This window comes from Littorina saxatilis, linkage group LG1 (genome assembly GCF_037325665.1).
Source record: "Littorina saxatilis isolate snail1 linkage group LG1, US_GU_Lsax_2.0, whole genome shotgun sequence".
Taxonomy (NCBI): domain Eukaryota; kingdom Metazoa; phylum Mollusca; class Gastropoda; order Littorinimorpha; family Littorinidae; genus Littorina; species Littorina saxatilis.
This window is the reverse complement of record NC_090245.1, coordinates 64,486,404-64,498,015: the sequence shown is the minus strand read 5'-3', so window position 1 is coordinate 64,498,015 and position 11,612 is coordinate 64,486,404. Positions and strand designations below refer to the sequence as shown.

The 11,612-nt window shown below is 39.3% G+C and overlaps 1 protein-coding gene and 1 long non-coding RNA gene across 2 annotated transcripts in view; both read left to right on the top strand.

Moving 5' to 3' along the window:
• Positions 1 to 918: 918 nt before the first annotated feature.
• LOC138982482 (lysophosphatidic acid receptor 6-like) overlaps positions 919 to 11,612 on the top strand; it is a 98,702-nt gene continuing 88,008 nt past the window's right edge. Inside the window, exon 1 of the mRNA XM_070355816.1 lies at positions 919 to 992. The gene's annotated coding sequence lies outside the window, so the exon portion shown is untranslated. The remainder of the gene's footprint in view (positions 993 to 11,612) is intronic.
• On the top strand, positions 4,698 to 7,780 carry LOC138976385 (uncharacterized). Its single transcript, XR_011458976.1, has 4 exons — positions 4,698 to 4,865; positions 5,197 to 5,271; positions 5,574 to 5,657; positions 6,095 to 7,780. It is a non-coding gene; the product is annotated as an uncharacterized lncRNA (long non-coding RNA).

Here is an 11,612-nt window from a genome sequence, read left to right as displayed (position 1 = left end):
ATTATTTCTTTTAGTTGAAAAACAAAAGAATTGTGTACTCACCGATACAAGGACAGCAAAATTATACGAATTTTCGCTTATAAAAGCTTCTTCAGGTAACAGACAATTGTTGCGAAAATTTGTTCATCTTACCACAGTCACTTCGTTGTTAAGATTATTTATTTTAGACACAACATAACACATCACTCACATAACAAGACGCAGCAAACAACTACACGCATATCAGATGTTGGACAAGTGAACAGAAATCCACACCTGAATTGTATGGGAGCGCTGTCAGCATCAGTTTACACAAAAGTACAAGTCAGACACATTATGCACAATGGAACCAATTTGAGAACAAACACTACACTACACTACACTAAACTACACTAAACTACACTACACTACACTAAACTACACTACACTAAACTACACTACACTACAGTACTCTACACTTCACTTCACTACACTACACTAAACTACACCACACTACACTAAACTACACTTCACTACACTACACTACACTACACTACACTACACTGCACTACACTACACTTAACTACACTACACTACACTACACTACACTTAACTACACTTAACTACACTACACTTAACTACACTACACTTAACTACACTACACTTAACTACACTACACTACACTACACTACACTACAGTACTCTACATTTCACTACACTACACTACACTACACTACACTACTCGATCTACACAACAATACAATACAATACAATACAATACAATACAATACAATACAATACAATACAATGCAATACAATGCAACACAATACAACACATAACAATGCAATACAATACAATACAATGCAATACAATGGAATGCCATTGCCATACCATACCATACCACCTAATTTTCTTTTCTTTCTAGATCTTAGTGTTTTACTGAGTGTGGTATGTTTCAGATGGAGAACGAGATTTAACAGTGGTCCCGAGCAAGGACTGATTCTAGCGTGATAGTCCACAGATAAAGCTCAAGGTAATGTGTCTGTTTGTCTGTTCGTACGTCCTTCCGTCTGTCTGTTTTATTTTTTATTTTTATAGTTTTGTCTGTTTGTCTAACTGCCCACCTGTCCGCCTGTTTGTCTATCTTTCTGTTTGCTGTATGTGTTTGCGTCTGTGTATGTTGTTTTTCTAAGTCTTTTATACCTCAGAGTCTTTCTGTCTGTCTGCCTGTGCCTCTATGTATGTCAATTTGTTTGTGTCTGTGTTTATGTGTCTGCGTCTGTAGACGCATTTTTTTTGTATAGGTATTTTGACTCACCATCTATCTGTGTATCTGTTTTGCCTGTGTTTATGCGTTTGCGTCCCAGTCCGGTGTTTCCTTTCTATGCATTTCTACATCACCTGCATCATGAGGCTTTGCTTTTGCTGCGACATTTCATTTTTCACTGTGCACTGCACACACACACGCACGCACGCACGCACGCACATACACACACACACACACACACACACACACACACACACACACACACACACACACACACACACACAAATTTGAAGTTTTTGCCGTAGGGAAACAGCGTTACGTAACATTATGAACGCTGACACAGACTTTTCTTCCTCTTCTCTTTCTTCTCCTGCTTCCACTGCTTCAAAAAGAATGTTGCTGTGAGACCCTTTCTCCCGCCTTGAGGAGACAGCCGGATAGCTCTTTCCGTGCCTCTTGGCCAATTTCACATTGAGTCAAGTTTTGACTGAATGTTTTCCGATAGACTGGTAATCCAGACGAAGTTATGGTGCGTGCGTGTGTGTGTGTGTGAATAGAATAGAATAGAATAGAATAGAATTTATTGTCATCAACCCTTAAGGATATTGACACAAGTTGTACAATAAATGAATGGATAAATAATGTACAAATTATTTCATTCAATATTGAAACAATTAAAAACAAAGGCTCCAAGCAATTTTTGAATTTTTTCGTCTTTTTTAAATAACAGATCGCTTGGTTTCCTTAAGTCACAGTTTGATACTTCTTCTTCTACTAACTTTTTTCTAATATTGTTAAATTTCTTGCAATTGTCTAGAAAATGTAGCTCATCTTCAATTACTTTACATGTATTACAAAGGCGATTCTCTCGCAATATTCCTCTATGACGCCCAGTCTCAATTTTTAAAGAATGTGTGCTTGTTCTTAATTTTGCTAGAGCTTTTCTATGATTTATATTTGAAATATAAATTAAATAGGCTTGTATTGTGTATCGTTCTGTAATTAGTGAATAAAACTCAAGTCTTGAACATTTTTCAGATTTTTTGTTTTTCCAAAATAAAACGTATTCATTCATAATTTTTTGTTGTATAGCAAATTGTAATTTATTAGCATTAAATGTAAATTGGTTTTTCCAAACATGCTCAAATCCTACAAGTGATAATAATTGTTTAATAAATTGCATCCATGGACTTGTTTTAGAGCTAGATATCATCAAACTGTATAAATGATGTAATAAAGACTTGATTTGAATCTAAGATATGTCCCCAAAATCCTATGACTTGTGATATCATCTTTATACTTAGTGGAAATCTTCCCAACTCTCCTAAACGTGAGTGTGTGTGTGTGTGAGTGTGTGTGTGTGTGTGTGTGTGTGTGTGTGTGTGTGTGTGTGTGTTTGGGGGGTGGGAGGGGGGTAATTTGCCTATTTTTGCAGCGAGCGCCAGTATATGAGTAACACTTTTCGTCTTCTTCTTCTCATTCTTCTTTTTTTTTGAAAGTGCATTCACTTTATTCCTCTCTGTGTCACAGCTGGCGATCGAATATCATCATTTGTTCTACTGACATGCCATTTGTGGGTTAAATTCAGCCTTTGGTTAATACTTTGGCTGTTTCTGTCTTGCCTAATTTGATCAGAATCTAACTTCCAAAATCTCTCTCCTGTCTGTCTGTCTGTCTGTCTGTCTCTGTCTGTCTATGTCTCTCTCTGTGTCTCTCTGTATCTCTTTTACACACACACACACACACACACACACACACACTCACACACACACACACGCACGCACACACACACGCACGCACACACACTGATGTTAGCACATACACACACACACACACACAAACACACACACACACACACAGGGGTGTAGTCACACACTCACACACACACAGAGTCATCGCTCTCTTTGAAACACACAGACACACACACAGACACACATACAGACACATACAGACACACACAGACACACACACACACACAGACAGACACACACACTGACACACACACACACACACACACACACACACACACACACACACACACACATCGTTCCTCACCACGACGGGCTCCTGACATATACAAATGCAATCAATTTAATAACATGTACCGAGCTTTTATTTGAAATCATACCTTCATACAGATTTTTTTTTAAATCAAATGAAAAAATAGGTCGATACAACCAGAGACATAGATAGATGTATGTCTCTGATACAACTCGATGCTGAACAATACGCTCGTTTTGTTGTCCTAGTTCGCTGTAGGGCATTGACATTAAGTGCACTATTTTTATTCTCTCGTGATTCGTGATGGAGTGATAGTATTAATAGAGAACGGGCACGTCATGTTAGCCTTCGCTTGAGTTCTTGTCCTTATTGTTTTTCGTTTTGTTATTGTACCATGTTTAAATTAAACAAGTCGTGTAAGGCGAAAATACAACATTTAGTCAAGTAGCTGTCGAACTCACAGAATGAAACTGCACGCAATGCCATTTTTCAGCAAGACCGTATATTCGTAGCATCGTCAGTCCACCGCTCATGGCACAGGCAGTGAAATTGACAAGAAGAGCGGGGTAGTAGTTGCGCTAAGAAGGATAGCACGCTTTTCTGTACCTCTCTTTGTTTTAACTTTCTGAGCGTGTTTTTAATCCAAACATATCATATCAATATGTTTTTGGAATCAGGAACCGACAAGGAATAAAATGAAAGTGTTTTTAAATTGATTTGGACAATTTAATTTTGATAATAATTTTTATATATTTAATTTTCAGAGCTTGTTTTTAATCCAAATATAACATATTTATATGTTTTTGGAATCAGAAAATGATGGAGAATAAGATGAACGTAAATTTGGATCGTTTTATAAATTTTTATTTTTTTTTTACAATTTTCAGATTTTTAATGACCAAAGTCATTAATTAATTTTTAAGCCACCAAGCTGAAATGCAATACCGAAGTCCGGGCTTCGTCGAAGATTACTTGACCAAACTTTCAACCAATTTGGTTGAAAAATGAGAGCGTGACAGTGCCGCCTCAACTTTCACGAAAAGCCGGATATGACGTCATAAACGACATTTATCAAAAAAATGAAAAAAACGTCTGGGGATTTCATACCCAGGAACTCTCATGTCAAATTTCATAAAGATCGTTCCAGTAGTTTAGTCTGAATCGCTCTACACACACACACAGACAGACACACACACACACACACACACACACACACACGCACGCACGCACATACACCACGACCCTCGTCTCGATTCCCCCTCTACGTTAAAACATTTAGTCAAAACTTGACTAAATGTAATAACATCTTGTTTAAACCAATGATAGAGAACTCTCTTTGTGTTAATACTAAGTCTCACACAACTCGCATGGAGGGAAGCGAAATAGATTTCGCCATCTTGGGGAAGTAGGGGGCGATAAGGCGATGTAGGATAACGGGGGTGTTTACTGTTGTCTCAGGCCTCCCATAGATATCCCTTGACAGGATCGCCAACTCTGCGCGCGCGCCAACGCTGGCTCTGTTTCGAACTCCCGTCTGCGGCTGCGAGAGGTTTTGACAGTAACTTTACTTCCGGTGCAGTCTTTCAACACATGGAGAAGAAGGAGAATTTCGAAGGGGAGGTGGAGTTTGTGGCTGAGGTATGTGAAAAGCAAACAAAGCAATACAAAAAGATCATTGCTGATGATTGAAATGAGTCATGTGAATCAACAATAAAGATTGATTGTGGACGGCACGTCATTATTTTTGTTTTTAACACTTGAAACGCGAGAGCATCTGACACACTGGTAAATCCGAAGCTGTGCACTCAAGCTGATCAGCAGATCGTTTTTCTGCAGAATTCTCGTTCACATCGGCCACTATTTTAGCTCAGCGAACCGACAAATTTGCAACAGAACAATTTCTGAATGTTAGAAATTCGGCTGTAGATTTATAGATACCCTTTCTATTCCATGGTTGTTGTTTTTTCAGGGGGAAAGTACCGACATCTCAATCGCTGAAAAGATGACAGCATCACCACAAAAGAAACTCCAAGAATTGCCAAAAGTAAGTAAAAATATTGACAGATCTATGTAAAAGACTATGAAAATTTAGAACTGGAACAACAGATATTCAAGAAATAACCGATAAGTGATATATTATAACTGAACCATTGATTGATTTGAATGTACATCATGCATGGAAGTTAAAAATGGTGCAGGAACTGAAGTCAGATCAACACATCAAAAAGATCAGTGCAATATATTTGTTTTCTTTCCCCTCCAGCATAATTCTGTTTTGATATATGCTTGATGTCTTCTGTTGTTTTTAAATTCATTGTCACTTCTAAATTGCATGCTTTATTGCAGAACGCTTGTGCATGATCTACCAAGAATGACAACTGCCTTTCGCCGGAGCTCAGAGGGCTTGTCGACCAATTCAGTAATTGAAAAGTAAGTTTTTGAGTAAGGCGATATAAAAAAATCAGCTTGCAAAGTCCCAGTACCTGAAAGATCACTTTCATTCATAGTTTTCGAGCAAAAATACTGCTTCGTTGCACAGAGAGGCTACTGTTTACAAATATTTTAGGTACATGCCTGCCACTACAATATTTCATGTGTTTTTTAGGATCATTGATAGCACATGTCATAGTTGAAAGACATGATAAGGATTCATGAAAGTGGTTTGTCAACACGTTCTATAACGACAAATGGAATAAAAAATTTAATATGTTCACATCCATTCATGTAAAGTGTAGTTTTGGGTTGTTGTCGTGTGTTGTTGGTTTTGATTGTGTGCATGCATCTACATCTTCAGTTTCACTCTTGGGTTGATTTCTGCTATATTTGTGTGTTGTTTTATTTATAATATTTTATTTTCTGTGTTTTAGGTGCAGATCTGGAAGAGAAACTTCTGCTTCTTCATGACTGCCTAGTTCCCTGAGGCAAGGTTGGGAATGCTGCCAAGGAGAAGGCATGGGCCAGGTACTACTCTGCTTTTTCAACCCAGCATTCAGGCATTACTGAGTTGACAGTATCCCCTGCAGTTTCAGCCTGGATTGCCTTGAACATGTTTATACTGTTGGTGTCTTAAAGGCCTATGAAGAAAAACTAGGGAACCAGTAAGTGCATTAGAAATCAAAGAGGATGAAGAGGACAATGCAAAGTATGTTGGAGGATGTGTTGCCAAAAAGCTAAAACAGAGAGTTTGGTGTCTCCAAAAGAGTGCGTACAGAGATGAGAAATTGCAGTGTTTGGAAGCCCTGACTTGCGCACCTGAATCCTACAGTGAAAAGAGTGAAAACACCCCTGACATGACAAGCATGCTGAACAAGGGCAAACTGACCTTTGTCAAGCCCAATGTATTGCAGATGTGTCTGTCCATGCAACACAAAGCAGAAATCTTAAACAGAATGAGGCAAAGCGTTGATGATATCAAATAACCAAAGGGAAGTAATTGCTCTTTATTCATACGACATGACCGTGTAATAGAGTAAGCGAGAGTTGTACAAAACCTTTTCTCCTGGCACCTGAGAGAATAACAAGCGTTGAAATATACAAGCGACTTTCATCCTCTCGTGCCAGGAGAAAAGGTTCCGTACAACTCTCGCTTAATCTATTACACATGTCGTATGCATAAAGAGCGATTACTTTACTTCCCTTTGGTGATTTGATGTCCATGGAACATATTTTCTGGGAAACCTGTGCATCAACACACAGGCAAAAGCAGATGACTTTATTGAACCATGCAGGAACAGTGATGCTGTTCCGGTGTGTTTTTATGACACTTTGTATTCATTTGATCTTTCACAAGCTGTTCAAGAAGACACTTTGCAAAATGTTCTGTTTTTTTTTTAAATAAGACTCCACCACAAACTGAAGACAATGATGGACAAAATGAAATGTACATGGAAAGAAAAGACTGAGGAAAAAGCTGAAAACATGCAATGTTGGACAAAATGAAATGCACATGGAAAGAAAGGAGTTTGAGGAAAAAGCTGAAAACATACAATGTTGAGAACAATCAGGAAGGATCTCTGTAGTGTGTTGTGTATGATCTTTCTTCATGCAGTACAAACTATCCCATCTGATCAAGTGCATGTACATTGAATTTGAACTTCTTGATTGTTGTCTTAGGTGTCGATTTTTTGTGTTAAAATCTGCTGTCGTTAAAATGTACTTCTCTTCCTATTTGGTTCAGTATTGTATCACATGGCTTGTTCAGTGCCTGTTCTGTATTTTCATGAGTCCATGTAAATTTAAGTCTGCAACATGAAAAATTTAAACATATTCATTTTGCTATGGTTCAAACCTAATTCCTTTATGTACTTGTTCAAAATATAATTTTGACAGCGATATATTTTGCAAACAGTTTTCATTTCAAAATCAATTGTCAGCCACTTGATAAATGTCTTGCATCGATGCGTCTGATTGTTTTTATGTTGACCACTATGTACACCGGAATTTGCTTTGCTTTCCTAATAGAACATGTTCAGTCGCATACCAGCAACACTTTGTTATAACCTTGAATGGTTGAAAACAACGTTAAACACCAAATAAAGAAAGAAAGAAAGAAAGCAACACTTTGTTAACGTTTGAATGGAATTGGAAGTTGTATGAACTCAAATAGAGCATATGTATCTTTGGTCACAGTGACACACACCATACAGTGACAATTAATGCAGGGCCGGACTAGGGCTACGGGGGGGGGGGGGGGGGGGGGGGTTATGCAACCCCCCCTCCCCAACCTAAACATGTACCTCACTTATTTAAAAAAAATGTATTATTGTTTATTTTATGCCGTTTCATGCAAGGAGCGACCATTTTCCTATCTCAGAATATGACCTACCCTTCCCCTGACCCCCACAAGGGGCAGAGGAACATCCCCCTGGACCACCACTGGCAACCCCCCCCCCCCTCCTCTTTGCTTAGTCCGGCCCTGTAATGTACCAACATTCACTATCTCACTCAGTCTCAATTCGCACAATTTGACACAAGAAAGATTCCTATTCATACACATGCATATATTTAATCAATGAAGTAGATACATTCTCAAACAAAGTTTCAACATGTTGCACCCAAATTAAAGCATAAATTCTTGTGACATTTAATTTAATTAATTAATTAACGGGAATTAATCAATGCTTTAATTTGGGAGTTTGAAATTTGTTGCAATAATTTCTTGGTCAAGTTTATTTACATTCTCTGCTAAAGAGCTTTACAGTCAAATCCAATTTTCCACACCTAACCTATAAAACACAACATTCCAAATGGAAAAAAAAAAAAATCATTCTCTTGGCTCAGAATTGGTGTTGATTAATTGTAACACAAAGCGATTTACTGAAAATGTTACTTGTCACTCACTTCAACACTGTCGCCAAGCCAGTCTAAACTGCAGCACGCTGCTTCAGGAGGGACTTTTTCCTTTACACTTTAAATCCAAACACCATCGGCTGCGTAGAAAAATCACTGAAAATGCTGACTCAAAGTCAAACCTTAACCAAGCTGGCCTCCAGGCTCCAGCACAACAACCTTAACCACCTGGTTCCCCTCGTTCTTCGCGAGGCACCATGACTCGGGAAGCTGCTGTACATCACGACACAGTTCTTCAAAGTTGTAGTTGCAACAACCTCTGGCAATTCTGGTGCGGGACGGAATGTCTGAAAAAAAGCAGAACAATAAACCCTTAGTAAAACTAAATTTCTAGAGAAATAAGTCTAACTGTCCATACAAATAGCTGGATGATAGCTATTAATGGCAGTTGATAGACGTTTGAAGTTGAACGATTTGGTGGAGAATAGGTCGACAAGCTCTCTGAGCTCCGGTGAAAGGCAGTTGAAAGGCAGAAAGAACAAGCGTTCTGCAATAAAGCATGCAATTTAGAAGTGACAATGAATTTAAAAACAACAGAAGACATCAAGCATATAGACTATATCAAAACAGAATTATGCAAGAGGGGAGAGAAAACAAATATATTGCACTGATCTTTTTGATGTGTTGATCTGACTTCAGTTCCTGCACCATTTTTAACTTCCATGCATCATAGACCTATCAATGGTTCAGTTATAATATATCACTTATCGGTTATTTCTTGAATATCTGTTGTTCCAGTTCTAAATTTTCATAGTCTTTTACATAGATCTGTCAATATTTTTACTTACTTTTGGCAATTCTTGGAGTTTCTTTTGTGGTGATGCTGTCATCTTTTCAGCGATTGAGATGTCGGTACTTTCCCCCTGAAAAAACAACAACCATGGAATAGAAAGGGTATCTATAAATCTACAGCCGAATTTCTAACACTCAGAAATTGTTCTGTTGCAAATTTGTCGGTTCGCTGAGCTAAAATAGTGGCCGATGTGAGCGAGAATTCTGCAGAAAAACGATCTGCTGATCAGCTTGAGTGCACAGCTTCGGATTTACCAGTGTGTCAGATGCTCTCGCGTTTCAAGTGTTAAAAACAAAAATAATGACGTGCCGTCCACAATCAATCTTTATTGTTGATTCACATGACTCATTTCAATCATCAGCAATGATCTTTTTGTATTGCTTTGTTTGCTTTTCACATACCTCAGCCACAAACTCCACCTCCCCTTCGAAATTCTCCTTCTTCTCCATGTGTTGAAAGACTGCACCGGAAGTAAAGTTACTGTCAAAATCGTCTTTTCCGCTTTCCGCTACTTGGTGAGCGCGCGCAACGAGTTGGCGATCCCGTCAATACACATCTATGGCCTCCCATGAAAAGACATCTTCTGGAGTCACATCATTGTCTATATCTTCAACAAAATACAGCACGACAGGCCATCTCCAATGTAGGCACACTTGTAACTGGTCCCAAGGGTTTCCTTTCATCGCAGGTACCATGTACCACTGCAATAAGCACATAGAAGGTCTCAGGGCTTGGAAAACACGAAGACACGCATGCATCATATCTCGTCTCTGATTATCATGATCGCATTTCGATACTTTGACGAGACAAACCCAATGCTGGTGTGTCGAAGAAGACAGCCACAGCGGGCTTGTTCGAATCAAAGTATCACACCATATTATATTCAGCGTATCACCAATACCTTGTCCCAATATAGACCAGTTGGTCTAAAAGGACGTTAAACCCTAATAGTCAGTCAGAAGGTCTTCTGACCAATTTTCTCTTCTCAACTGAACTAAAGGGACAAGGGGAGGGCATTTGGACTAATGCTTAGTTTTAATGCAGGTTCAATTGGCCCATTTGTCCACTGAGTCTGGACATGTGGTGTCGGAGCAGTGGGAGTGCGTGTGTGTCGGGGGGGGGGGGGGGGGAGGGGTGCGAAGTGCGAAGTGGAAGGGGTGCTTGTGACTGGGGGGGGGGGGGGGGGGCACATGATGTAGGAGGTCTAAGTTGACAGATCGTGGTCAATCGACAGTCAGTGTACAGCATTATTTTTTTTTTATTATACTTGTTTATGTACAACTGGTCACACACATGCACATGCCTTTGGAAATACTGAAACAGCCATACGTGTACAGCTACCACGTATATCATTTACACATGAAGAGTTGGGAGAGAATGACAGGGATGGGGAAAGAAAGAGAGCCCAGAGAGAGAGAGAGAGAGAGAGAGAGAGAGAGAGAGAGATAGAGAGAGAGAGACAGACAGAGACAGAGACAGAGAGAGAGACAGAGAGAGAGACAGAGAGAGAGAGAGAGAGAGAGAGAGAGAGAGATAGAGAGAGGGAGAGAGGTAAAAGAGGTGGCGGTGGGGATGGTGTTGGTGTGAGTTATGATTCTTACGAAAAAAAAAACAGGTCCAACTGGCGGGCTTGACTCAGGGTTGTGATGTAGCGGAACTTTCCGCTACAAAATGTAGCGCCGCTACAAAAAAAGTAGCGAATAGCGGTAAACTACTTTTTTTTTTCGAAAGTTGTAAAAGTAGCGAAATAGTAGCGGCGCTACTTATTTTTTTGTAGCGAATAGCGATTTTGCGCTACAAATTCCGCTACATGTGTAATCTTTTAGGGACATTTGTGTTGATCGCGTGGTCACAGATTTATGAGCTGCTAACGAGTGTTTTCGGCGAATACTCACCGGAAGTTACACCGGAAGTTACATTGTTTTGAATCGCGATAGGCCTACTCAATGATCGATCGATCATTCACACTCAGTTCACACTTCATTCTCAAGAGCAAACGATGGCAGCCGGACGTGTATTACCGAGTTTTTTGGATAATTTTTTAGCAAGCTTTGCTTTCATCGAGGAGAAGGAAGACAAGTTTTTATTTAAATGCTTGTTGGGTTGAACGGCTGTTCAGCGCCGCAGGACTGATCCTGACCCCTAACAGGGGCAGAGTAACAGACAGTAATTTTGAGGCCAAAGTCCTCATCAAATACAATGGCAGAAAGGTGTGAAAGGTGTGAAAGATGTGATAAACAATC